General features: G+C 45.6%; 1 protein-coding gene across 4 annotated transcripts in view; it reads left to right on the forward strand.

Annotated features, from left to right (window-relative positions):
* The window catches only part of ZBTB38 (zinc finger and BTB domain containing 38), a 122382-nt gene that overhangs the window by 70445 nt on the left and 27833 nt on the right, over positions 1-24104 (forward strand). The window contains exons 1-2 of one of the 4 annotated variants that reach the window (XM_082624176.1): positions 7514-7828; positions 9257-9361. The gene's annotated coding sequence lies outside the window, so the exon portion shown is untranslated. Of the gene's footprint in view, positions 1-7513; positions 7829-8169; positions 8479-9256; positions 9362-16579; positions 16873-24104 lie in introns of those variants that run through there. The other 3 variants (XM_082624178.1, XM_082624177.1, XM_082624179.1) reach the window with 3 other exon arrangements.

Raw genomic sequence — 24104 nt, forward strand, 5'->3', positions numbered from 1 at the left:
AAACATTTGAATTCGTGATGCAGGCAAGATGCTTCTGCTTTTTTACCTTCCCTGACAGACAGTGGGGGTCTCCCTGCTGGCCGTTCTGCTTCTGTGGGAAGCAGGTAAATCAAAGACCAATTGCCAAAGCGCTTGTCTTTGTTAGGTGATCCCAGCATGGCGCTGCCACGGCCCAAACATCTCATTGACCAGAAAATGGCTCTTTTGATCTTGTAATTCATTTTGCATCTTTTCCTTTCATGACTTTCTTGCTTCTGCAGCTATTCCTGTTCAGGGTTCGAGACTAGCATTTGGGTCTACAGTCACTATATTTGGCCTGTGGAGGAAGTTTGTTTTCTGGTTCGGTTTTGTTTTTAAAATGCCAGTATAAATACTTTTTCTGCGTTCATAAAATGCTGTGAAGACTTTCATGATTTTTTTTATATGATTAAACAAACCTCTTCCTTACCCCGTGGTCATTGCTGCCAAATAGATATTTTGAAATTCCGTTTTTTTTTTTTTTTTTGCCTGCTCAAATCTTCTACCCTGTCTGAGGCCTTACTCTAATTAAGGCCTCACAGTCCTGCCCATCTTCCCCAGCACTGAGCATGACGTAGAGTCCCTGCCCCGAGGGCCTTACAAGTCAGTGAGACGAGAAAACAAAAGCCACCAGCTGAGAATGTGGTTAAATCCCAGAAGGGCAGTGCCCTTGTCATTTTTTCCCCTTTTCTCTTGTTTCTTGAGCTGTGGGAGGGAAGCAGGGGACCTTTAGTAGGGAAAGAGAGGGGCATCACTGAAAGATCAGAAAATGCAGGATATTGGGGAGACACTGTGGAAGGGCCATCGAGGAGGCAAAGTGGGGAGCAAGGAGGCGGGGAGGGGCGTGCGGAAAATCAGGAAGAGGGAACAAAGCGGGCAGTCGGGAGGCAGGCTGCTGTGCTGCACCCTGCAGCTGGGGGCCTGGGGTACGACGGAGGAGTGGGAAGCGTTGCAACGCGTAGAAGGAGGCTGGGAGAGCCCCTGAGATGCAGGCTGCGGGCCTGCTGTGTAGGGACTGGGTGCTCTCATGTTCTGTCTGGTTCGGCCCCAATGTTGGCCTTAGGGCTTAACCGTCCCACGTTGACTGTTATGAAAAGCCCACAGATGGGCATCCTTAAGGGTGATTTATCGCAGAAGCTTATGCAGTCTCTATCCCAAGGCTCCTATTCTACATGCTGAGGATGCCAGAGCCCACCCCCCAGCCCTGCTGCCGTCACTTGACTAGAGCTGGGTTAAACTTTAAATGAGCAGATGTTTACAGGGGTTGTGACCAAATGCTTTTGGTTGTCCACAAAGCTCCTCAGCCTGGAGATTGACCCAAAATACCCATTTTAAGCAGCAGACTTTAGAAACTCTTTTGCCCAAAGTCATGTTGCCCTCACAGGTGTGCTGCTCTGCTTTTGGAGCCCCCAAAGCCTGTCTTCCTTACTCTTCACCCACCTTTCCAGGCCCTGGTCTGAGTGCCCGGTAAACCATCCCCAGTGGAAATTCTGATTGTTTAATTCCGTGGTCTCCAGAAGCACTGCCCCTGCTGGCACACCAGCACGTAATGCTGCCATCATCCGGTACTTCTTTTTTTTTTTTTTACATCTTTATTGGAGTATAATTGCTTTACAATGGTGTGTTAGTTTCCGCTTTATAACAAAGTGAATCAGTTATACATATACATATGTTCCCATATCTCTTCCCTCTTGCGTCTCCCTCCCTCCCTCCCTCCCTATCCCACCCCTCTAGGTGGCCACAAAGCACCACCGAGCTGATCTCCCTGTGCTATGTGGCTACTTCCCACTAGCTATCTATTTTACGTTTGGTAGTGTATACTTGTCCATACCTCTCTCTCACTTTGTCCCAGCTTACCCTTCCCCCTCCCCATATCCTCAAGTCCATTCTCTAGTAGGTCTGTGTCTTTATTCCCATCTTACCCCTAGGTTCTTCATGACCTTTTTTTTTTTCTTAGATTCCATATATATGTGTCAGCATACGGTATTTGTTTTTCTCTTTCTGACTTACTTCACTCTGTATGACAGACTCTAGGTCCATCCACCTCACTACAAATAACTCAATTTCGTTTCCTTTTATGGCTGAGTCACATATATACAATGGAATATTACTCAGCCAGTACTTCTTGCTCAGCTCTCACGGGAACGTGAAGCACAGACTTCAGTTGCTGTGTGAAACTTAGACTCACTTTATTCTGTCATTGAGGGAACTGTGGCCCGGAGAAGTTCTGATTTCTCCAGGTCACTCAGAGAGTTAAGTGGCCACGCCTAACTCCCAGTCCAGTGCACTTTCTGCTAAACCAAGCTGCTTTTAGGTCACATGGGAAGCCCAGTTCTAAGCCAGAGGTTGGCAGACTTTTTCCGTAAAGGGCCAGATAGTAAATATTTTAGGCTCTGTGGATCAAGGCAAAACTGAGGATGATATGTAGGTATTTATATAACAACAAAGAAAACAAATTTCTATTAACTCTTTATTGATGAAATTCAAAACATACTAATATATAATATGAAGTATAATAATAATTATATATGTTTTATATATGTACACATAGCACCATAGATACAGAAATGAGTGGCCATGCCTGTGTCCCAGTAAAATTTCACTTATGGACAATGAAATTTGAATGTCATGTAATTTTCATGTCATGAAATATTATTTTACTATTGATTTATTTTTTCAGTCATTTAAAGATGTCAAAACCATCCTCAGCTTGAAGGTTGTACAAAAACAGGTGGCAGGCGAAATTGGCCTGTAGGACGTAGTTTGTGGACCCATTTTCTAAGTCAAAAGCTGCAAACTGGGGGCCCATTGGTCAGTCCAACCCATATATGTACTTTGCTTGACTTCTAACAAGAATTTTAATTGAATCCATTGCCAACTTTCTGTTTTCTATTTTTTGAATTGTACTTTTTACTTCTAATTATAAAAGTAATATATATCTACTTTGAAATAATTTGGAATGTTAACATTTTGGCGTGCATTCCTTCAGTCCTTTATCTATGCCTGGCGATTTTTTTTTTGAATTTATTTATTTATTTTCTGGCGATTTTTTTTAATAGTTGAGATAATATAGACAATTTTGTATCTTCTTTTCATTTACTTAATATCATATCATAAGCATTTCATATCATTTTAAAGTCTTTCATTAACATAATCTTTTAAAACTTTATTATGAAAATCTTAAACATGCATACAATATGAAAAAACTATGGGCTTCCCTGGTGGCGCAGTGGTTGGGAGTCCGCCTGCTGCTGCAGGGGACACAGGTTCGTGCCCTGGTCCGGGAAGATCCCACATACCGTGGAGCGGCTGGGCCCATGAACCATGGCCGCTGAGCCTGTGCGTCCGGAGCCTGTGCTCCGCAACGGGAGAGGCCACAACAGTGAGAGGCCCGCGTACCGCAAAAAAAAAAAAAAAAAAAAGAAAAAACTGGTTTAATGAACCCCTGTACAGTCCTCGCCCAGCTTCAACAGTTCTCAATGGCTGGCCAATCTTGTTTCATGTAAATCCTCTCCTGTATTATTTTAAAGCAAATCCCAGATCATATCGCTCTATTGCTAAATATTTTAGTATGATTCTCTAAAAGACAAGGATACTAAGAGAAGACACTTTTTTTTTTGAGGAAATAAATGCTAAAGTATTTAGGTGTGGAAGAGAATATTTGCAACTTACAAATGATTCAAGAAAAAAAATAGCTAAAAAGATATGATTGGAGTGTATATAGTTTTTTGGTACTATTCTTGCAACTCTTCTATAACTTTGAAATAGTTCTAAATTAAAAGTTTTAAAAATATGGAATCCTAAAAAAATTTTTTTTAAATGTCGATTAGTAAGAAAGAAAAATAACCACATGATATCGCTTTACAAATAAACTTATTTACAAAACAGAAACAGACTCACAGAGAACTTAAGTTTACCAGGGAGGAAGGGTTGGGGTAGGGAGAGTTACGGAGTTTGGGATTGACATGTACACACTTTCTATATTAAAAAAAAAAAAAAAAGGAAGAAAAAGAACCACAGCATCATTATCACACCAACAAATAACAATAATTCTTTAATAACTTCAAATATCATAGTCAGCATTCAGATTTGTCCAGTTAGGTCATTAAAAAAAAAACAAAACTTGTTCAAAGCACAATTCCAAATGAGGTCCATACAGTGCAATTAATATTCCCTTAAATTTCACTTAATCTGTAGGTTTCCTTCCCTCTCTTTCTTTCATCCTTGCTATTGTCATAAAAATTTTGTTGAAGAAACAATTTGACTCATAGAGTTTCCTCAAATCGGAAATTTCAGATTACATTCCTTGGTGCTGTTTTTCTGTTTTTAAATTTAATTTTATTTATTTATTTTTTATACAGCAGGTTCTTATTAGTTATCTATTTTATACATATTAGTGTATATATGTCAATCCCAATCTCCCAGTTCATCCCACCACCACCCCCCAACTGCTTTACATGTTCCTCTGTCTCAGAGACTTTCTGTAAATTGGTCATTACAGCTAGAGGACCTGATCAAGACACAGAATATATTTTATATAAAAGTCCTGATTTGGGCTTCATTGGAAAATTCTGCAAATCTGGCATTCCCATCTGGCAACAATTGGTCTGGGGCTGGGTCGTGACAACCCCATTCCCCATTTAGGTGAGACATGAATGATCCTGTAGACCCCAGTTCCTACTACTTCCTGCCTGGCTCCCGGGGAGGGAAGCTGCCACCCGCGTTCTACACACTGCCTCTGCAAGGCCCTTGGTAGACTTCTCAACACGACATCACAGGAGGCTTTTCAGGAATGTGGTGGAGATTAGAGAAGATGATTTGGACAGGGACTTTCTTAAAATGCTTAAAGGGAAAGAGAGAAGCAGCCATATAAGAGGAAGCCAAGCGACAGAACTTGGTGAGTACCCAGGATGCTGGGAAGAGAGAAGTAAAACAATAAATTAAATTAATAGTGCGTGAAGAATGGGAGGTGGAATGAGTTACAGATTCCTAACCCACGGTGGGAAACAAAGGAAGCAAGTGGGTTTCAAAGGGCCACAGTTTAGATTGTTTCCTATATAATGATAACATTGAAACCTTAAAAAAGAGAAAGAAGGGGCGCAGTTAATAAATTGGCCAAGAGTCTTAAATCAGAAAGCTGAAACAGGCAGTTGTAACATAACAGAAATCATGTGGGGATTAAATGAAATGAGGTACAAATCAAGGACCTCTTCCTAGAAAAGGCCGCTAGAAAAGGATCAGGAGCCATGCTGTGGAGATGTTGAAGAACTAGTAGAAATTTAAGAGAGGAGAGGATCTTAAAAGTCTTAGGATATTTTTTTTCTTATTTGCAAATGCATTGAAATGAAAAATATTATAAGGATATAAAAATATATCACAGTTAGTTGTTTTGAAAGGAATAAATTTTTACAGAAAAGAATAAAATGATGACAAGTTGGGACGTTCTTGGAAATTTCCAGATAATTCCCCATACTAAGAAGCATGATTAAGAGAGAGAATCTGTGACCGGTTATGAGGAAGGGTGGAAAATTTTGAAGGACAGTCTGATTATGTAAGTTTTAGGCTGTGGTGTTTAAAACTGTTGCCGTGATATTTTAGTTGTTAATAACAAATTAGGGGAAATCTACTCGCTTTTGGAGAAACATTTTGGCCCTAGTGAGAAAGAAATGCCACTGTTTATGAATTCCAAAGTGGATGTAAGGAGCCATTCACTTGCTAAGCCTCTTAGGAAAACCAGAGCCGATTTCACCCTTAACAAGCTGTTGACAGCATCTGATCAAGGTACCACCTGAAACATGTTAGCAGCACAGAAAGTGGACTGTGAAGTCAGACCTATATTTAAAATCCCTTTATGTCACTCACCATGTGACCCTGGCAGCCTACCCATGGAAAATTTCCATGGTATAAAAGTTGCTTTACATACGGGAACTACGATTCTTACTGCTTGGATGGTAGGAACTTAGAACTCTGAATACTTGACCTCAAGCACCGACAGCCGTATGCAGATGCTTCATGCGTGTTACCCCATTTAACTGTCAAAAAGCCCTACGAGGTAAGCGTAATATGAAAATCAGCCCCATTTTACAGGTGAGCAAGCCAAGGCTCAGGGAGGTTAAATAACTTGCCTAAAGTCACACAGTGACTTGTAATTTGCCTTGTAATTGACAAAGCTGGGCTTTAAACCCAGGCAGGCAGAATCCAAAGGCCAAATTGCCCCACTCTACCACCTCCCACCTTCCAATCGCTGGGCAGCACAGAGAACAGCACCTCGTACTGGCACTTCCCAACTAGAAGTTCCTAATCCCCATGCCTTAGTTTTCCCAAAAGCCTCAGTGGAAACACATAAACTTGCAATCAGACCACAGATTTCCTTAGTTTGGAATCCATGATTAACAACACGTTCGCTCAGGTTTTGTAGCTCTGATTGGCAATTACGTATACAAAAACATTGCAGGATTGTTGGGTTTTTTTTAAGGACAAAGATGAATCATCAGTTAATAAATGCAGTTTAGTGGAATAGCTCTTTCTGAACGTGGCCCACGGAGAGGAATAAAGGGCACTTGGCTCTGAGGAGGTTGCGACCTGCTACTGTACATGTGTGTGCAGGTTGCCCATCTATCAACCTTCAAAACCCTGTCTTTAGTTTTAAATTACATGATGCTTTAATTTGATTTTAAGTCAGTATACTTCTCTGTGATTATGTTTTAACCGCTTTGTATACAATATTGGAATCTCCTTTATTCATCAGAATGATCACAATCTTAAAACGTGATCAGGAGCTAGGATGCAGAATTGTGTATGCTGTATTCCACGCTAAAAACAGGATGTAAGGCGTGCAAAGAACCTACTTCTTATCCTCTATAAATTGTAACCTGGGAATGAATCTTTTCAAAAGAAAATTTTAAAAGAAGATTCATACTACTAAAACGCAGGGAGCACGGATGGTTGTGTAGAAAACAAGCAAACAAAACCTGTACATTAGAGCACTAGGCTGTTAGCCCCTCCGCAAGGCGAGTTTGTGGCAGGCCTCAGTAAATACTTTCTCAATGAGCAGTCCCTGAATCTTGGACGAGAGATCCTCGCAGGCAGTCAGTGCGCTTTATTCAAGGAAGAGGCCCGGGTCTTTTGCGTGAACTAGCTTTTATAGCACGTTAGGAAAATCAATCTAGGCCTCTCCTGTCAGCCGTGGGAAAGCGCAGGTGACACTCGATTCCCGAGAATTTAAATTAAAACTGCAGTTGACTTCTCTGAAGCCTGCCTCTTTTAAATGTGCAAGGGTTGGATGTTCTCTGGGATCTGGGTGCAGAACCCAGGGAACCCTCTGCGGACCCAGGCCTGGTTCTGATAGTGACTAGGCTCTGTGGCCGTAAATCCCCTAACTCGGCTGCCCTCGCGGCAGGTTCTGAATTGTGTTCTCCTCCGATGAGAGGGAGGCGGAGGCCGCTGCTCCCTTCCTGGCGTCTGGGGCCGTCGTGGGTTCCCCCCACCCCGCCCCCAGTCGCACCCAGGTTGGGCCTGAGGCCTCGCGGGGCCGTGGTGCGTCCCTCCGCCGCGGCCCCGCCGTGTCCTCCCGAGGCCCCGTCCTGGACGCGCTGATGCTCCGACATCCGGCCCGCGGCTAAGGCCGGGGAGCCCTCTTCGCGGCCAGGCTGCGTCCCCAACCCCACGCCGGGGGCGGGCCGGGCCGGCCGAGCCGAGCCGCCGGCGTCCATTTTCTGGGCGGTGCTGCGAGACGCCGCGGCCTGACTCGCGGGTCCGGAAGCGCCATGGACCCCCGGGGAACGCGCTCGCGGGGCAGCGGCCGAGCCCTGTAAGTGCCACCGCAGGGGCCGTATGCGGGACGGGTGGGCGAGACGCGGCCGGCCCAACCCCTCTTCTCCCAGGAGGGAGCCTCGAAACCCGGCCGGGGAACGCTGGCGCGGGGCTGGGAGCTCCGCGGACGTCGGAGAGCCGAGCTGCTACGGCTACCCGGCGCCCGCAGGTGCCGGGACGCCCGGGCCCGCGCCCTGGGGGAGGGGGTCCAGCCGCAGGGTCGGGCACGTTACGCCGCAGCGAGTGGCCCATCTGCGCGGCTGTGCTGGAAGGCGGGGGGCCGGGGACAAATGCGCACCCAAGGGCTGGGGACGTGACGGGCGCCGGTCCAGCAGGCTCGGGAACTGCGCTAACAGCCGCATCTCCCCTCTCCGGGACTGCGACTCGGACCCCGGTCCTGACCCATCGGGGGAACCTGAGCATTTCCTTGGTCGAACACCAGAGCCCCTGGAATTGAAGGGGACGTGCAAAGGCAGGGCCCTGCCCCCAGGGGCTTGCAATCTCAGCCTCCTACTTCGGCAGTAGTTAGGTCTCTTCTGTTGGTACAACACGACCGCCCGCTGTTAGCCACTTCTTTGCAGGGTATATTATAAATCACCTGAGATTTTAGTCTGTCCGCGGTGCCACTTTATAACTCCTCTGCTATAGGTAAGTGACTAATTCCATTCTGGACTTTGGCCCAAATTGAATATCTCTTCTAAGGATCCATTATGAATGATACGTATTACGGTGCTTTATGTATATTTTAAAGGTTAAAGAGTTTTCTCCTAATTATGAAGCTCAACTGCTCGGTCAGGTTCTCATGGTTAAAAAGCATAGGAGGATTAAGTCCGCGGTTTCAGAGAAACTTCTGGTGAGGTACTATCTGTGAGTGTAGTGTTTTTCCAACAAGAGTAGAGACCCATTAGAAGATTGTGAAATCAGTTTAGTGGGTTACTCCTGGATTTTTTTGAAGATACAGAATATATAATGCAATATAAAAAATAATAGAGTAGACTAGAAAGTATCAGAGTGCATTGCACATAATAAGAGTAAGCATTGTTTTTTAGGCTTTGGGGTTTCAGTTTATATAATATGATTTTTAAAAACGGTGGGCCACTGTCAAAAAGTTTCTAAACCCTGACTAACAGGTTAATAACCCAGGGTTTGGAATCAGTTGAACCTGCATTTAAGTCCCAGGTCTAACATAAACTAGCTCTGTGACCTTGAACAGATTCCGTGACCTTTCAGAGCCTCTTTACGTAGCTGTAAAAATGGGGGAATGTCTCCTGTGAGGACTATATGAAGCCGCATGTGTCAATCACTTTGCCCAGTGCTTTGCTTACAGTAGGTGTTCAGTACACAGGCTAATTGCAATCACTTTGGTTGCTGATATATTCAGTCCTGGCACCCAGTTATGGGACACTGCTCTTTTTCTTCTTTTTAGATCTCGATGTGGTGGAGATGGAAGACTCAGAACCAAGGATTTCCAAGTGATTTCTTCCAAAGCACGAGAAACTAACTCTGTTAAGCCTGCTCTGTTCTAACTGAGGTAACTGAATTTACATCTCTCCGTACTCTACGTGAAATAGGAAATTTTTTTTTCTGAGGGACTGAATCACTCCCAAGGAGCTTATGATTTGTTGCCAGCAATCCACCAGGTTTGGGGATTACAAAGTGACAGTGACATTTAGGCGAGCTGTTGTTATGGAGACATGAAGGGGGAACTAAGGGCTTCTCATTCCAGTTCTGTCAGTGACGGTCGTGGGAGCTTCTGTAGGTCTCTTCTTCAGGCCGGAAGGACCCACAGACGTCACTGAGGCCCAGAGAGGTTAAATGACTCTTCAGAGAGACCCAGTGGGCTGGGTGGGGACAGGCCTGGGGCTCGCATCTCGATTGCTTAGTCATGCAGTCAGCTTCTGGGCCTGCTGCAGGGTGACCACCGTGCTAGGCGCTGAGGATACAAGCGCGAAGAGCCCGTTCCTGGGACACACGCTGTTTGCACAGATGAGTATTGACAGCCCAGAACACTAAGCTTCACCTTTGAGGCATAGACAGGGCCCCAGATAGTGATAATAACTACCATTTATGAAGCACTTTTGTGTGTGAGTGCAAGGCAGTGTGTTAAGGGCTTTAAGTGCTGTGTTTTTACTCACTCCTCACAATACCCCTGTGAAGTAAGGAAGAAGAGATGTGAAGGATTGAAATGTGAAAATGCAGGCAGGCCATAGAGGGCTTTGCATCTCAGACCACACATAGGATGCACATTCGGTATGTAAAGCACAGTGCTAGGACCATGAAGTTCAAGGGAAAGTGCTTGCCCTCTAGGAGCTTATAACCTTAACTCCAGAGAGGTGGAGTCAGGTGGGCAATGCCTGACATGAGCTCCTCTCCCCTTCACCTGCTTCCCCGGCAGTCAGTTGGAACGGATCCGGAAGAGACCAGAGTAGTTGATATATCATAGTTCTGGCCCTTCAATGCAAGTTTTCATTTTATTCAAATTTAACATACATTTCCATCCACTTGTGAATACATACGCTTTCAATTTATAAACAATAGTAAGGGCTTCTCTGAATTCATTTGTTTATTTGTTCATTCAACAAATGTTTATTGAGCTCCTACAAGGCACTTACTTGGGTATTCAAGACCAAACATATGACTTATGTTTTTACAGTCATGATAATGGTCATGTGCATTCTCTTAGCAGGGAATTATCGTTCAACTATTAGAATTGTTCTGTTAACATGCTAGAATATTGGCGGCAAGGATGTTGGAGATTAACCCATAAATAGGATTCCGACTGGATAAGAAGGAAAATCTTTTTTAAAATCTTAAAATCTTCAGAAAGGAATTTCTTTTAATGTTTTGATTCTGCTGTTACTGTCACCTTTCCATAGAGGCCTTTTGTTTGTCCACTTAACCTGTCGGCAGAGAAAAAAGCAGTTTGGCGAGGGGGCTTTCTTTGACTTGAAATGCTCTCCACTTTTAGCTTGTAGGCCACACAAGACACTGAATGTTCAGAAGTAAAGCAATTTAAGAGCTACTTTAATTTACGAGGTACAAAGTTAGAGGTAGCTCCAATGATTGCATTAAGTAACAGAAATCGGGTTGTAAGCCTGAATGCTACCTGTAATAAACTTAAGCTCCAAATGGAACAAAGGAGATGTTGAGTATGAACGTGCTTTGCGAACTTCTAGGAGTTCTGTAATGTTACAGCAAATGTTTATCGAGTACCTACTATGAGAGCGGAAGGAAAGGCAGGGCAGAAACCAGAGAGAGACAGGGAGACCAGTTAAGACAAGTACCACAGTCCACCAAGGAAAAGGCAGGGTTGGGGGAAACTCAGGGAAGCCCGGAAATGGATGATAGCAGTGAAACAGGAAAGGAACAGACATGAAGGGAAAAATTGACACAATCTGACATCTAATTTCCAATCTACTCAATTGGAAATCTGAGTAGAGAAGAAATAGCTAAAGTTGACACTGAGATTTCCAAAGCAGCGGCACCCATGAAGATACTTGGAAGGAGGTGAGGGGCTGCATTTTAGAGGGGCTGAGTTTGAAGTGTTGAAGTATGATGTCCCCCAGACGATCAGCGACTTTGTACCCCGGAGGAAGGCCAGGGCTAGTTTGGGAGACACTGGGTTGTGAGAAAAAGTCGAGAGGTGAGAGAAGAGATTTTTCCGGTGGGAGACTGTAGGGAAGCAAAGCTTGAGGGTGGAGCCTTATGAGAAAAGAAGGACCCAGGGAGGACCTAGAGAAAAGTCCGGCAAGAGAGTGAGGAAGAGGGACTTCCCTGGTGGCGCAGTGGTTGAGCGTCCGCCTGCCGATGCAGGGGACACGGGTTCGTGCCCCGGTCCGGGAAGATCCCACATGCCGCGGAGCGGCTGGGCCCGTGAGCCACGGCCTCTGAGCCTGCACGTCCGGAGCCTGTGCTCCGCAACGGGAGAGGCCACAACAGTGAGAGGCCAGCGTACCGCAAAAAAAAAAAAAAAGAAAAAAAGAGGAAGAACAAGAGAACAGGGCTCCAGAAGCCAGAAGCAGGGTGTTTCCCGGAGGAGGGAGCCTGGAGTGTTAGATGCAGGAGGAGGAGGGATGAGGCCCAGGAGGGCCATTGGCTTGACAAGTGCTAGATCACACACTTGTTGATGTACTCCTTTCCTTTGTTGGTGTTTTCCTTGCAGAATGAATATCAAGTGGTTTCATTTGCAAAAAATTTGTAGCTTGCGCAAATGAAGTCACTGTTAAATTTGATCTTGCAAGCCCCAAAACACACTTCTGATTACTAAAATTCAGGCTGTTAAATGTGGTTTTAATGGTAGTCATCCACTTTATTCTGTTGTCAACAGATCGACCAAAGACGATCCGTTGATAGAAAGCTTTTTAAAAACTACATTTCTGTTGACGCAAAGGTTTCTAACAGTAATTAAATTTGTATTTTGCCTTTTACCATATGGCTGTTGTATGACATGAGAGAGAGAGAGAGAGAGAGAGAGAGTGTGTGTGTGTGTGTGAGTGTGTGAGTGTGTGTGTGTGTGTTTTCATGGGCATATGAGCTTAGTACAATGGAATGAGAAGGCTGGGGTCAGATAAATCTAGTTTCACAACCTAGCTGGGCCATTTTCCAGGGTTGTGACTTCAGCAAAGTTACTCTCTAAGCCTAACTTTTTCCATCCATAACTCAAATAGGATTATTTTGAAGATTGAGTAATATATAATTTGGTCAGGATCTATACTGTAGTAGGCAATTGATAAATGCTGATTCCCTTCCCCTTAAAACTTTTTTTAGGTATATATATTTTTGCATAATATTCATCTATACCCAAAGCCTTATGTTTGTGATTTATTTTAGTGGGTTAGTTTTGTCATGGAAAGAGCATACCTCCCATGATAGCTAACCTGTCCTGTGAGAGTTCGAGTGACCAGCAGTTCAGTACAGGCAAGAATCCGCTTGGGGAATTTATTAAAATGTAGGTTCCCAGGCCCCTCGCACAGAGATCGAATTCAGTAAACTTCAGGTGGGACCTCTGAGAATCTCCATTTTAAACAGGCACTGCTGTGATGAAGGTTCACAAGAGTCAGTCTCTAGGAAGCAGAGGAAGGGTGTAAACCTGAGACTTGACAGGCTGATTTCAGTTCCGTAAAGATATGCCTGTGCTCGAAATTCTTACATTTGTGTTATTCATGTTTACGGATTATATTTGCAATGAGATAAAAACATATGGATCCCAGATGTGAAGGAACGGTGGTCTTATCGCACCCCACTGTCGCCATCCGCGGTATATCCACGGCAGTACTGGGTGACATACAGCCCCCAAATCATCTTCTTTTCCCTGCAGAGTAAGTGGTGACACCCTGTCACCATGCCCAGAGTTTGCAAAACCAGCGTAACTTGAAATGTCGTTACCAATAATACACTGAACGGCAGTAACAGTTCACAGTCACGCCATTAAAATGCTTTGATGCATTTGTCTACCTGGCTCTGTGTCTTCTGGTTGAGAGACATCTGTGTCGTTATATATCCTTTGTTCTCCGCACCTTGGAATCATATAATTTTTAGTTCACATTGTTCCCAACCTCGTTTTATAGATGAGAGGGTAATTTATCCTTTTTTCCCCTCCTAGTCCCAGCTCTCTTCTTTGCTTATTCACAGGAAAGGATTGAGACATATATACATGCTTGGTGTGAAGCTATGTATGGAGAATATAAAACATATATGACTTGTGTATATTGCACTTTACGTTCCTTGTACGTAATTTACAAATCAGATGACTCAATGGGGATATGTTTATTAAAAAACTATACTGAGTCATTTTATAACTGTTGTTGGCATTCCATTGATGGTTTGCCTCTTTTGGAGCAGGATGCCAGTGTCCTGGAGCCTTGCCTAGAATCAGGGTTTCTCCGTCTATCCCCATAGCCCTTGAGGAGAGAAGACAGAACTGAATTTCATGAAGTCCATTCTATACCTGATGTGCATTATCTCAGCCATCTTATTAGAATCTCCAAATAACCTGGTGTGGTAGAAATTGAGGCAAAGAGGTTCAGTAATGCGGCAGATGTCGTAGAGATGAGATTTTCACACCCTGGGCTCTTATCTGGCTCCAGAGTCCAGCCTCCTCCCTCCACACCCCGCGTAGTTTCCCCAGCCACATACCGAGAGTATGAAATAGATCATTGTTCCTGATTGTGGCTTAGAGACCCTTGTCCCTGGTATTACAGTAGACTCAGAATTTTTGACAAGAAGCAAATGGACAAAGGTAATGTGCAAACTTGAGTTAGTTCAACAAATACGAACTACGTGCCAGGCATCAGATCAGGACTCCACCCTCGTAGGCCCTCCCTATCTTTGTCACCTGTTCTTATCGACCATCCTACTGCTGCTGCAGGCTTTTCTTGTAGAGTGAAAACACCGATGGATTTCTGCACTGATAAGATCAAGATTTGGGTCTTGCTATAGCTATCCCGGTCCCTGTGTGGGGCTAAGTGTTCCCAGAGTCTCTCTGTCACTTTGAAAGTTTAAAACAGTTCCTTAGGGGATTGCCCAGAGGTGCACAATAAGTGTTTGTTGATTACCCTCTGAGACCCTGAGGAAGTCTACAGGGGGCGAGGGAAGGAGCCCAGAGCCCTGCAGAGGGGGTCTGGGGAGAGGTCAAAAGACCACCGTGTATGAGACAGGACTGGAGGCTTGGCAGTTCTTCCCGTGACCCACTGTGCAACCTTGGGAAGGAAAGTCATGTCACTTTGCTGGCTTGATTTCCTCAGCTGTAACTGGAGAAGGTTTGGCTCAATGATGGCAAAGGCCCCTAAGCAGAGGTGCTGAAGCGAGCGTATGGTAACTCCATGTCTGAGGCATGCCAGGGGTCCCGGATGGCAGCGCTTCCTCCGACTGTCCGCGAAGGGATACGAGTACTGGCCAGACCTCATACGCCTTTGAGGAAAGCGCGTGAATTTAAGAGTGAGAGAGATTGTCTGCTTTGGAGGAAATAAGGATTTTTACTGGCTGGGAATCAATCAAAAGGTGACAAAATGGGAGGTAGGGAATCACGGTTTGAAATTGTATGGCTAAGAAGGACCTTAGAAATAAACTAGCCCAACCTCTTCGCATTCCAGATACGGGACGGGGAGCGCAGGGAAGTCATAGGATTTGCTCAGGGTCACACCGCTAGTGGCAAACTGGGAACAGAAGCCAGTGCCCCTTGCCCGTCCAGTACGCTGTCTGCGGAAACAGGTAGGTCCTGTCCTAAGGCAGATGATCAGGAGAGCAGGAGGTGGCAGTCAGTAAGCAAAGCCTAAGGAGGGACTGGCACTCCACAGCTATTCTGTTGGGGAGCGCAGCCTATCATGCCTGCTGGGCTGCTCACAGACATTCGCTAAAAGGACACTGCAGTGCACACTTCCCGTCCCATCGAAGCCCTTGGCTTCTTGTCAACTAAGATAATGAAGAACAATTTCTTTTTAATCTGGGAGAGGCAGAAGTCCGTCTCCTGTTTTTAAAAGCATTTTCCCTCTCTTATGTAAATGAAAATTGCTAAGGTCTACAATAATGTAGTTTCAAGAGGAATGAAACATTTTCTCAGGGAGTATGAAGAGGAAGACCCGGCTCGCCCACCCCATGTTGCTGGCCACGCCTATGTGCGTGTTCATCGCAGGGTGCCCCGTTGTCATGAGAAATCCAGTGGCCGTACAAATGCTACAGGGACATCCTGGGGTTATTTCAGTAACCCCTGAAGGCCGGCTTTGTGCCAGGTGAGATGGATAGGAGCTGCCACTTCCTGCTTTGTGAGTTGGATGTTGTTTCTAGGTCCCGTTTTATTTGTGTTATTTTTCCTGTTCGTGTGTTAGAACAACTTCTGATTATTTGCAGAGTTGATTACCACTAGATAAAATAAGACCAGCGATTCAGTAAAAACAAAGCTGAATTTATTATCCTACCAGGCAAGAGAGACTGGCGTTCAGAATCAGTCTCCCCAAACGTATAAGCATTTTTCATGCAAGCATGGAGATTTCTGATTAGTTCTGATAGAATGCTGATTCGCTTCTAGACCAAAGTGAGGATTTTCTGCTTTCAAAACCTACTCGGCATTCTGGTCTGTCCCTGCGTAGACCTATTTATTCTGGTCTTGTGGTCCTTGACCCGAACTCGGAGAGCAGGGGTGCCAAGGTCTCGGGTGGCCCTTGGTGCTCGTGGGGGTAGGCAGTAGCCAGTCATAGCTGCGTCCCGGGTGCCTGCTGCAGATGCCTCCTGTTGTGTGTTCTGCCCTTTCCTTTGCACTAATGCACGTTCCACCTTTGCTTTAAAACGGGAAGGGGTGGGAGGACCACTCTGAGGAAGCAGAAGGCACTGGGATACATGGGAAAAGGGATGACGTGGCAGTGCAATGAAGCCCCGAATGGGGTTTACTCAGACGTTAGAGAACTGGCCTACCCCGGGTGCTGTGCTAAATCAGGTTAAAAAAAAAAAAAAAAAGCCTGACCTTTAAAGTTTTTCCTGTCAAGGTCTAGCAATTCTGGAGTTTCTTTAGCCCCTGTACCCTGCCAGTTGACTTTTTGCACAGAAAAAGAGTGAAATGTTCTCTCAGAAATTATCTGGGAGAATGTTTTTTTCTCTAAATGAATATGCACTACGAAGTGAGTTCTTACCTTGTTTTGTTGTTTATTTAATATTCATCTTTGTTTTTTGAAGTTTTTTCAGGAAATCACTCAGGAGCTTTGTACCATGTTCGAATGATCTGTGTTAAGACTTTCTTTTCTATTTAATGATAGGCGTTTCCAATAAGATGATGTGCGCATCTCTCTATTTTAGGAAATACTTTTCGAGGCCTTTAATTTTTTCTCTTTTATGAAGCTTAAACGGGAATCTTACATCCAGGCCTAGCAGCTACCTTCCATTAAAAATGACCTATTTTTCCCCCCATGAGGTTTCCTGACTCAGGGAGGAAAATAAAAGTCGGGTGATTAGTCATTGTGGCGTTCAGCAAACAAATACTTCGGAGGCCATGATTTATGTTGCTGGTAGGAAAAAGAGGTTATATCTGCCTCTAGACAATGACTCTTGTGAAAGGTAAGTGCCCTGTGTTCCCAGAAGGTCCCCAGAGTGCCCCTGTTTGTTACGTTCAGGTTTCTAAAACCCGGTGGCCATTTTCTGTGAGTTTGAATCCCTGTGTTAAACTCCTCCCCCTGTGGAGTCTATGAGCATTTGTTTTCTAAAATGAAAGCACAGGCAGAAACTCGAGCTGTTCTACAGAACAGCCTGTTCTTTAGATGTTTTTTTTTTTTTTTTTTTTAGATCAGTGTATCTAAAGCATAATTTTTCTAAACAGTCTATTGTGGGTTTTTATCTACAGTGGGTTTGGGTTTGTTCGGGGAATTTTACTTTTTTTTAAATGCAGACAACATAGTTATTGATGTAATTGCTCCCTGTTCCCCTCAGCCCCAGATAATTTCACTCTAAAGCAGGTGAGCAGGGGAACTATTTGGATATCTACTGCCAGAAACCTTCGTTTAGTTTTAATCAAATTTCTTTGGGGGTAAAATTGGCAAAAGCCAACTGGAACTTAGTTCCTTTCATACTCTTCCCTCCCCCCGCCCCCCATCCCCGCCCAACAGTTTTCCCCAGTCCGTTTCTTTTGTCTAAACCATGGTGCATCCATTTGTGTGTCTGGCCAGAGTTTTTGTAGCATTTCCGCAGTACAGAAAAGCTTCTTTGCCTCTGACTGTACGTCAGACTGGCCGGTGGGCTTGCTTGACAGCCCTGCCAGTCACCTGCATCTCCTGAAGCCTAGTTTGAGGTGACTTTCACAATCCCGTGCTGCCTCAGAGATCTGTGCTGTCATGCCTGGCTTCTTTCCAGAGATTGCGGTATTGCCAGCAGTGGCTTCAAACTGGAAAAATGGGAGGTGGAAGAGAAATGATGGAAAACATGGGAGGAGGGATTGTGGAAAACAGAAGAGAAGGAAATGTGTGTGCAAGGAAAGTATGTACGTGGACCCAACTAAGTATCTGGGAGCCCAGGTCTATAAAAATGATCTCTGTGCATTTGGCATTTTGTGTCTGGATCCAGGTGGGGAACCACTGTGAATGTGGGGCTGTCTGTTGATGGTGGGGAAGAGGCATGGCAGAGCTGGGCAAGAGCCCCAGCAGCTCGGGACTTCCTTGGCCGTCCAGTGGTTAAGACTCCTTGCTTCCACCGCAGGGGGCGTGGGTTGGATCCCTGGTCTGGGAACTGAAATCCTGCATGCCGCATGGTGTGGCCAAGAAGGAAATTAAATAAAAAAATAAAGTATAGCTTTAAAAAAAAAAAACCAGCATCAGCAGCTCTTCTCCAGGAGGTCCCCCCATAATGACAGAGGCTTAGCCCGCTCTCCAGGCCAAGTGGTCAGCTCTACACCAGTCCCCTCGACGTCTCTAGAGCGGGGTTTGCTTCCTTGGCTTGACCGCCATTGTTCCATTGAATACTTCTCTGAGATTCCCCGAGGACACTTGTGATCTTGCTGGATATGCTTGATTGTGTTGACCCCATTATTTGACCTCCAGGCTCCCTTTCTGTGATCTAGTTTCTAGACTTGTTGTCTCTGTGACGCTGTGATGGAGCATGATATCAATTCAGAATACTCTGACCCACTAAGCAGCTATGCATTCTCAGCAGTTATTGCTTCCCTTATTACATCACCTGCCTATGATGAATATGGAACCGAAGGCTCTATTAAAATGGAGAGCTGGGTGCCTCTGAGAGTGTGAGTCTGATTGTGTGGAGGGCTGATTAGGAGTTGTCATCTCCTTCTCGAAGCCTGAGCAGACTGTATCATTAAAATGATTTTAGGGGGGCTTCCCTGGTGGCACAGTGGTTGAGAGTCCGCCTGCCAATGCAGGGGACATGGGTTCGTGCCCCGGTCAGGAAAGATCCCACATGCTGCGGAGCGGCTGGGCCTGTGAGCCATGCCACTGAGCTGCGTGTCCAGAGCCTGTGCTCCGCAACGGGAGAGGCCACGGCAGTGAGAGGCCCACGTACCACCCCCCCAAAAAAAAAAGATTTTAGGGAATTCCCTGGCGGTCCAGTGGTTAGGATTCGGTGCTTTTACTGCCAGGGCCTAGGTTCAATCCCTGGTCAGGAACTAAGATCCTGCAAGCCGTGGGGCACAGCCAAAAAAAAAAATAAATAAATAATTTTTTTAAAAAATTGACTTTGAAGCAAAGTGGAGAGATTGATACCTGCCCCTCTGTCCCCCAGGACTCAGTAGGAAATTTCCCACATGGGAATGAACAAACTGGAGGGATCCTGAAGAAATACTATGTGACCCAAATATATTCCGTGTTAAGGCTTCTCACCACCTCTTCTTTATTAAGATGGAGTACTTTGGTAGTTTTGCACGCTTGAATACTGGTATCTCACCATTTAAATTTTAGGAGGACTATGAATCACTGTATGGAGGTTGATATATTACAGGCTTAAGTGATCTATCCTTATGTTATAGTTTAGGGTCTAAAATTCAGATACATCCAGGGACAGGAGGGTAATATAAATGTTCAACGTGGGCTGGGTATAAGAAGATAGAATGGTTAGATCGTGGCAAACTGGAGGGCATTAAAACATTTTAAAATACTCTGGGGTTGAATGAAACGGGTCTGCAGGCTGAGTTCAGCTTCTGCACTGCTGCTCTGCACGGCAGTTATAGAGCTACACCGTCTGACTCCGTCCACCAGGCTGGGTTTCCTCAATGGCAGCTTGCCCAGTCTTCCTGCAGAGCATCGGGCGTGGAGCTCTCCAAGACCCAGCCCAAGAAAAATTCATGGCTGTTGAACCTTTTCCATGTCCCAGCAAATAAAGGAGCTACTCTGGATACGAAGTATGTCCGTGTCATACAGGCAAAGTGATTTGCAGCAGCAGAACACACCTTGTATGTCGGAGGACATCTGGAGAGGCATCAGCCAGAGCAGCCTTGACTAAGCTGCCCAGCGCTCAGTGTGCCCATTTCAGGACGGAACAGGAAGGACCCACCAGTGGAAGCCCTGCCTTACCCGGCCATGTCACTCCCAGGGCAGCTGAATGGAGCCAAGCCTGCAGAGGCTAACCTGGATGGTATTGGGCCATGGGGTGATAACAGAGGACAGTGGGCATATCTTGATATACCTGGTTTCTGATATTGACCTGCTTGGCCCAAGGATGCTTTCTGAAATATCAGGCAGTTAGCAACTTCCTAACTTGTCCTAGGCTGGGACAATGTGAGAATTGTCCTCTCTCTCTGTTGACACTCCGTTGACCTTCTGCACATCCTGGAATTTATAATGTCTTCCCTTGTTTCTAAATATCTTTTAATCACTCTCATTTTCGTCAGCTCTCTCGGTGCTAAGTGAGTCATAATATCTGCAAAGCAGTTAGCACAGGGCCTGGCATGTAGAAAGTGCTCAGTAAATATTAGCTTTTATTGTCACTGGCATCATCACCGCCATTATAACTCTTGTCATTTCCCCAGTGGATACGGAAACTTGGTTTCCTTAAACCTTAAACTTGGTTGTGTACCTCTGCCACCAGCACCCTGACATCAAGGAAAATGGACCACGCATACATAACCCACTGTGTCAGAAAATGCGCTTCACACGATCCCCAGCTCACTCCTGTGCACTGATGTTTGGGGAGCACCACTCTAGACACCGTGGTGAAGTACAGAGACAGGCTTGCATAGAGATTGGTCCTTGCGGACTTGCTAACTAGGCGGTACTTTGGTACAGTCTTAGGGGTGGACACTGGGGAGGGATGTGCCTTTTACATTATACGGTAGGGATGTATGATGGGGTGGTTTTTGTTTTTGTTTTTGTTTTTTGCGGTACACGGGCCTCTCACTGTTGTGGCCTCTCCTGTTGCGGAGCACAGGCTCCGGACACGCAGGCTCAAGCGACCGTGGCTCACGGGCCCAGCCGCTCCGCGGCACGTGGGATCCTCCCGGACCGGGGCACGAACCCGTGTCCCCTGCATCAGCAGGCAGACTCTCAACCACTGCGTCACCAGGGAAGCCCACTGAACGTTTTTTAATGTTGGTGACCGAGAGTATTGCCTGCTTCTAAGAAACATTTTGAAAAGTAGAAATAACCGAACCCATGCTGCCATGTTGGCTTATTGTTTGGACTGGAAGCTACTAAGGTGGTGAGGAGAAAATGACCACAGTACCTTAGAGATGAAATCCTAGCTTCATATCAAATTCATTTAGTTTAGAAAGTGAATTAACTAAAAGCCTTTTCAGCCCCTCAAAGCTCTCGCCTGTATTTTGAGGGTAATGTGGTCTAGCATTTTGTTAATTTATGATTGTGGTGATTTTTCCCCTTTCTGTACTGCACTTTCAGATGGCCTGGGGCACTGGACACTTAGTGGCCTGGGGTCCTTAGGGCTCCGTGAGGCTCGGCAGTGGAGCTGTATACTTAGCGGTTCCGGAAATGGCTCTCTCTTTTTCTTCCACCTCTTCCTGCCACTGTGGGGGAACGTAGCTTGGAGATCTGGCCCCCAGTCCCCTCTCCCATCCACCCAGATGAGTTATTGCCGTGGTGTCTGGTAGCCTCCCAGAAGATATGTCTAAATCCCCAAAGCTATGTCTAAATCCCCAAAGCTGTGAATGTGACCTTTTTTTGGAAAAAAAGGTCTTTGCAGATGGAAAAAAAAAATTTTTTTTTTTCCTGGTACGCGGGCCTCTCACTGCTGTGGCCTCTCCCATTGCGGAGCACAGGCTCCGGATGTGCAGGCTCAGTGGCCATGGCTCACGGGCCCAGCCGCTCCGCGGCATGTGGGATCTTCCCAGACCGGGGCACGAACCCGCGTCCCCTGCATTGGCAGGCGGACCCTCAACCACTGCGCCACCAGGGAAGCCCCAGATGGAAATTTTTTAAGGCTCTTGAGATGAGTTCATCTTGGGTTATCAGGTGGGCCCTGAATCCAATGACAAGTGTCCTTATAAGAAACACACAGAAGAGGGACACATAAAGAGGAGAGGGCCATGTGAAGATGAAGGTAGAGATTGGAGTTATGCAGCCACAAGCCAAGGAACCCTGGAACCATCATAAGCTGGAAGAGTCAAGGAAGGACTCTCCTCCCTGGGGCATTCAGAGAGAGCTCAGCCCTGCCAACACCTTGATTTTGGACCTCTGGCCTCCAGAACTGTGAGAGAATAAATTTCTGTTGTGTTAAGTCCCCAAGTTTGTTGGTTATGGCAGTGTTTGGAAACGGATACAGTGTCAAGCCTAGCCTTGATTCAGAAGTGCCTGGGAACTTGTGAAAAATCAGTTCCTCGGGTCTTACCCTGTGGCTGTTCTGATGCAATCAGTCTGGGGTGGCACCAAGAAACTGAATTTTTAGTAAGAGCCTCCAGGTGATTCTGATAGATCCATTTACCCTCTCAGTATTGGTAGTCCTCAAGTTCCTTCTTTTGCCCTATTTCCTTTTTATCTGCTTTCCTTGGGCATTATCCGTGCTTGTGTGTGCAGCCACCTCCTATGTGTCAGTGCACCACACAGCTGAATCTTCAGCCCAGCTTCCTTTCAGCATCAGAGTCCATCGTGGAGGCCTGTTGGTGGAGATTGCCAGCTGCGTCTTCCACAGGCACCTCAGAGGGAACACAGGCCTCATCCTCCTCTTTCCAAACCAGCTCTTTGGTCTGGCTCCCTACCTGTTAATGGCACATGTAGGCAACAGAACTGGTGTGTCAACCTTCATTCTTCCCTCTTTCTTTCTCCTCCAGTGTCCAACTAGTTGATGCTTCCATCCAAATAGCTTTCACTTCTTTCTCTCCTTGTCATCCCCACCTGTCTTCTTACCTTCTTTCTAGATCCCCTCCAGACATCCTTCTCATCAAACTGTTCCCAGGATGACGTGTCTGCAAATGTGTCCAATGATTCTTGCTTCAAATCTGGTAAATGACTCACCATTGTCCAGGCTGCACATTAGAATCACCTGGAGGGTTTTTTGTTTGTTTTTTTTTTTTCTTTTTAATCCCAATACCTAGCATCCACCCAAGACCAAACAAATCAGAATCTCGAGTTGGAGCCCGACTGTTGGTATGTTTTCAGGTTCCCATAGGTGATTCCAGTATGCAGGTAAGGGTTGAGAACTACTGGGCTAGAGGATCAAGCCCAAAGTCGATGCTTTCTTCACAGCTGGGTCCCTGCCAGTCTCTCGCCCTCCATCTCCCACCCAGCCCTGCCCACACCCCATGCCACAGACATCCCACCTCCTTGCCCTTCCCCAAATGCGTCATTCCATTTCCTGCTTCTTTGCCTTTGCTTGACCTTTCCCTAGAATAGAATGCCTTTTTCCCTCTTGGATTCCAAAAAAATGCTCCATATCTCTCAAGCCTCCACCTCACCCTCCCTGACTCGCCTTCCGCAAACCCAACTTAAGGCTGCCTGCTCCAGGCCCCTGGGCATGCTCACTAGAGCACTGCCATCGTCATGGGGGAGCTGTTTGTCTGCATGTCTTGTCCTCCACTGGACTGTGGGCTCCAGGAGGCTGCTGAAAAGGGAAAGAAAGAAAGGATTAAACAAGGCCGAGGGGACAAGATCATTTTTCTGTTTCTCTGAATCCACGCTGCCTTATGGTTCATCAGGCACCTTTTAGAAAACAAAAGGACTTGGTTTTACTGAATGTAATGCAGTTGTAGATGTAGCGGTGGTAGGCATAGTATGTAATACCGTTAAGTGAACACTGGCTAGCCGCGGTCTCTGTAGTCATTGCCTCCTTTAACTATGATGGTAATCATCTCAGGTGTCATTCCCACTTTACAGAATGAACTAAACAAGATGCTGTGTGGTCAGGTAATGCCAAATGGCAGAGAACGTGAAGGAGAATGTGTAAGTGACCACTTGGTCAGCAGTATGTCTGGTATATCGACGGATCAGGAAAAACGGGTTTTATTGGTAAAAATAGCTAATGTGTAGTTTTTTGAGTGGCAAGTCCACATTCGATGCTGAATTTGGCATAAAAAACACCAAACGTATCAATCATAAATGAGATGGTGGTTTATATTTACTAACATTTGGAATCACATAAATATAGTCTTCCTTTTAAGTGTGCTAGAAGGAAGTTGTGACCCAGAGTCACAAGATCAGGGTTGAAAACCCAACCTTGCCAGTTACAAGCCATGTGGTGTTGGGATTTTGGCTTAATTTTTCTGAGCTTTAGCATCTTCATCTTTGAAATGGAAATATTATTTCACAGCCCACGGGGGTGTTATGAGAAAGGAGAGGAGATGGTGTGTATGAAAGTGATTTGTAAATGGTATAGGGCTAAACAGGACTAAGGCGAGGAGTTCTTGT

Source organism: Mesoplodon mirus (assembly GCF_964341445.2).
Source record: "Mesoplodon mirus genome assembly, chromosome: 6".
Lineage (NCBI taxonomy): Eukaryota > Metazoa > Chordata > Mammalia > Artiodactyla > Ziphiidae > Mesoplodon > Mesoplodon mirus.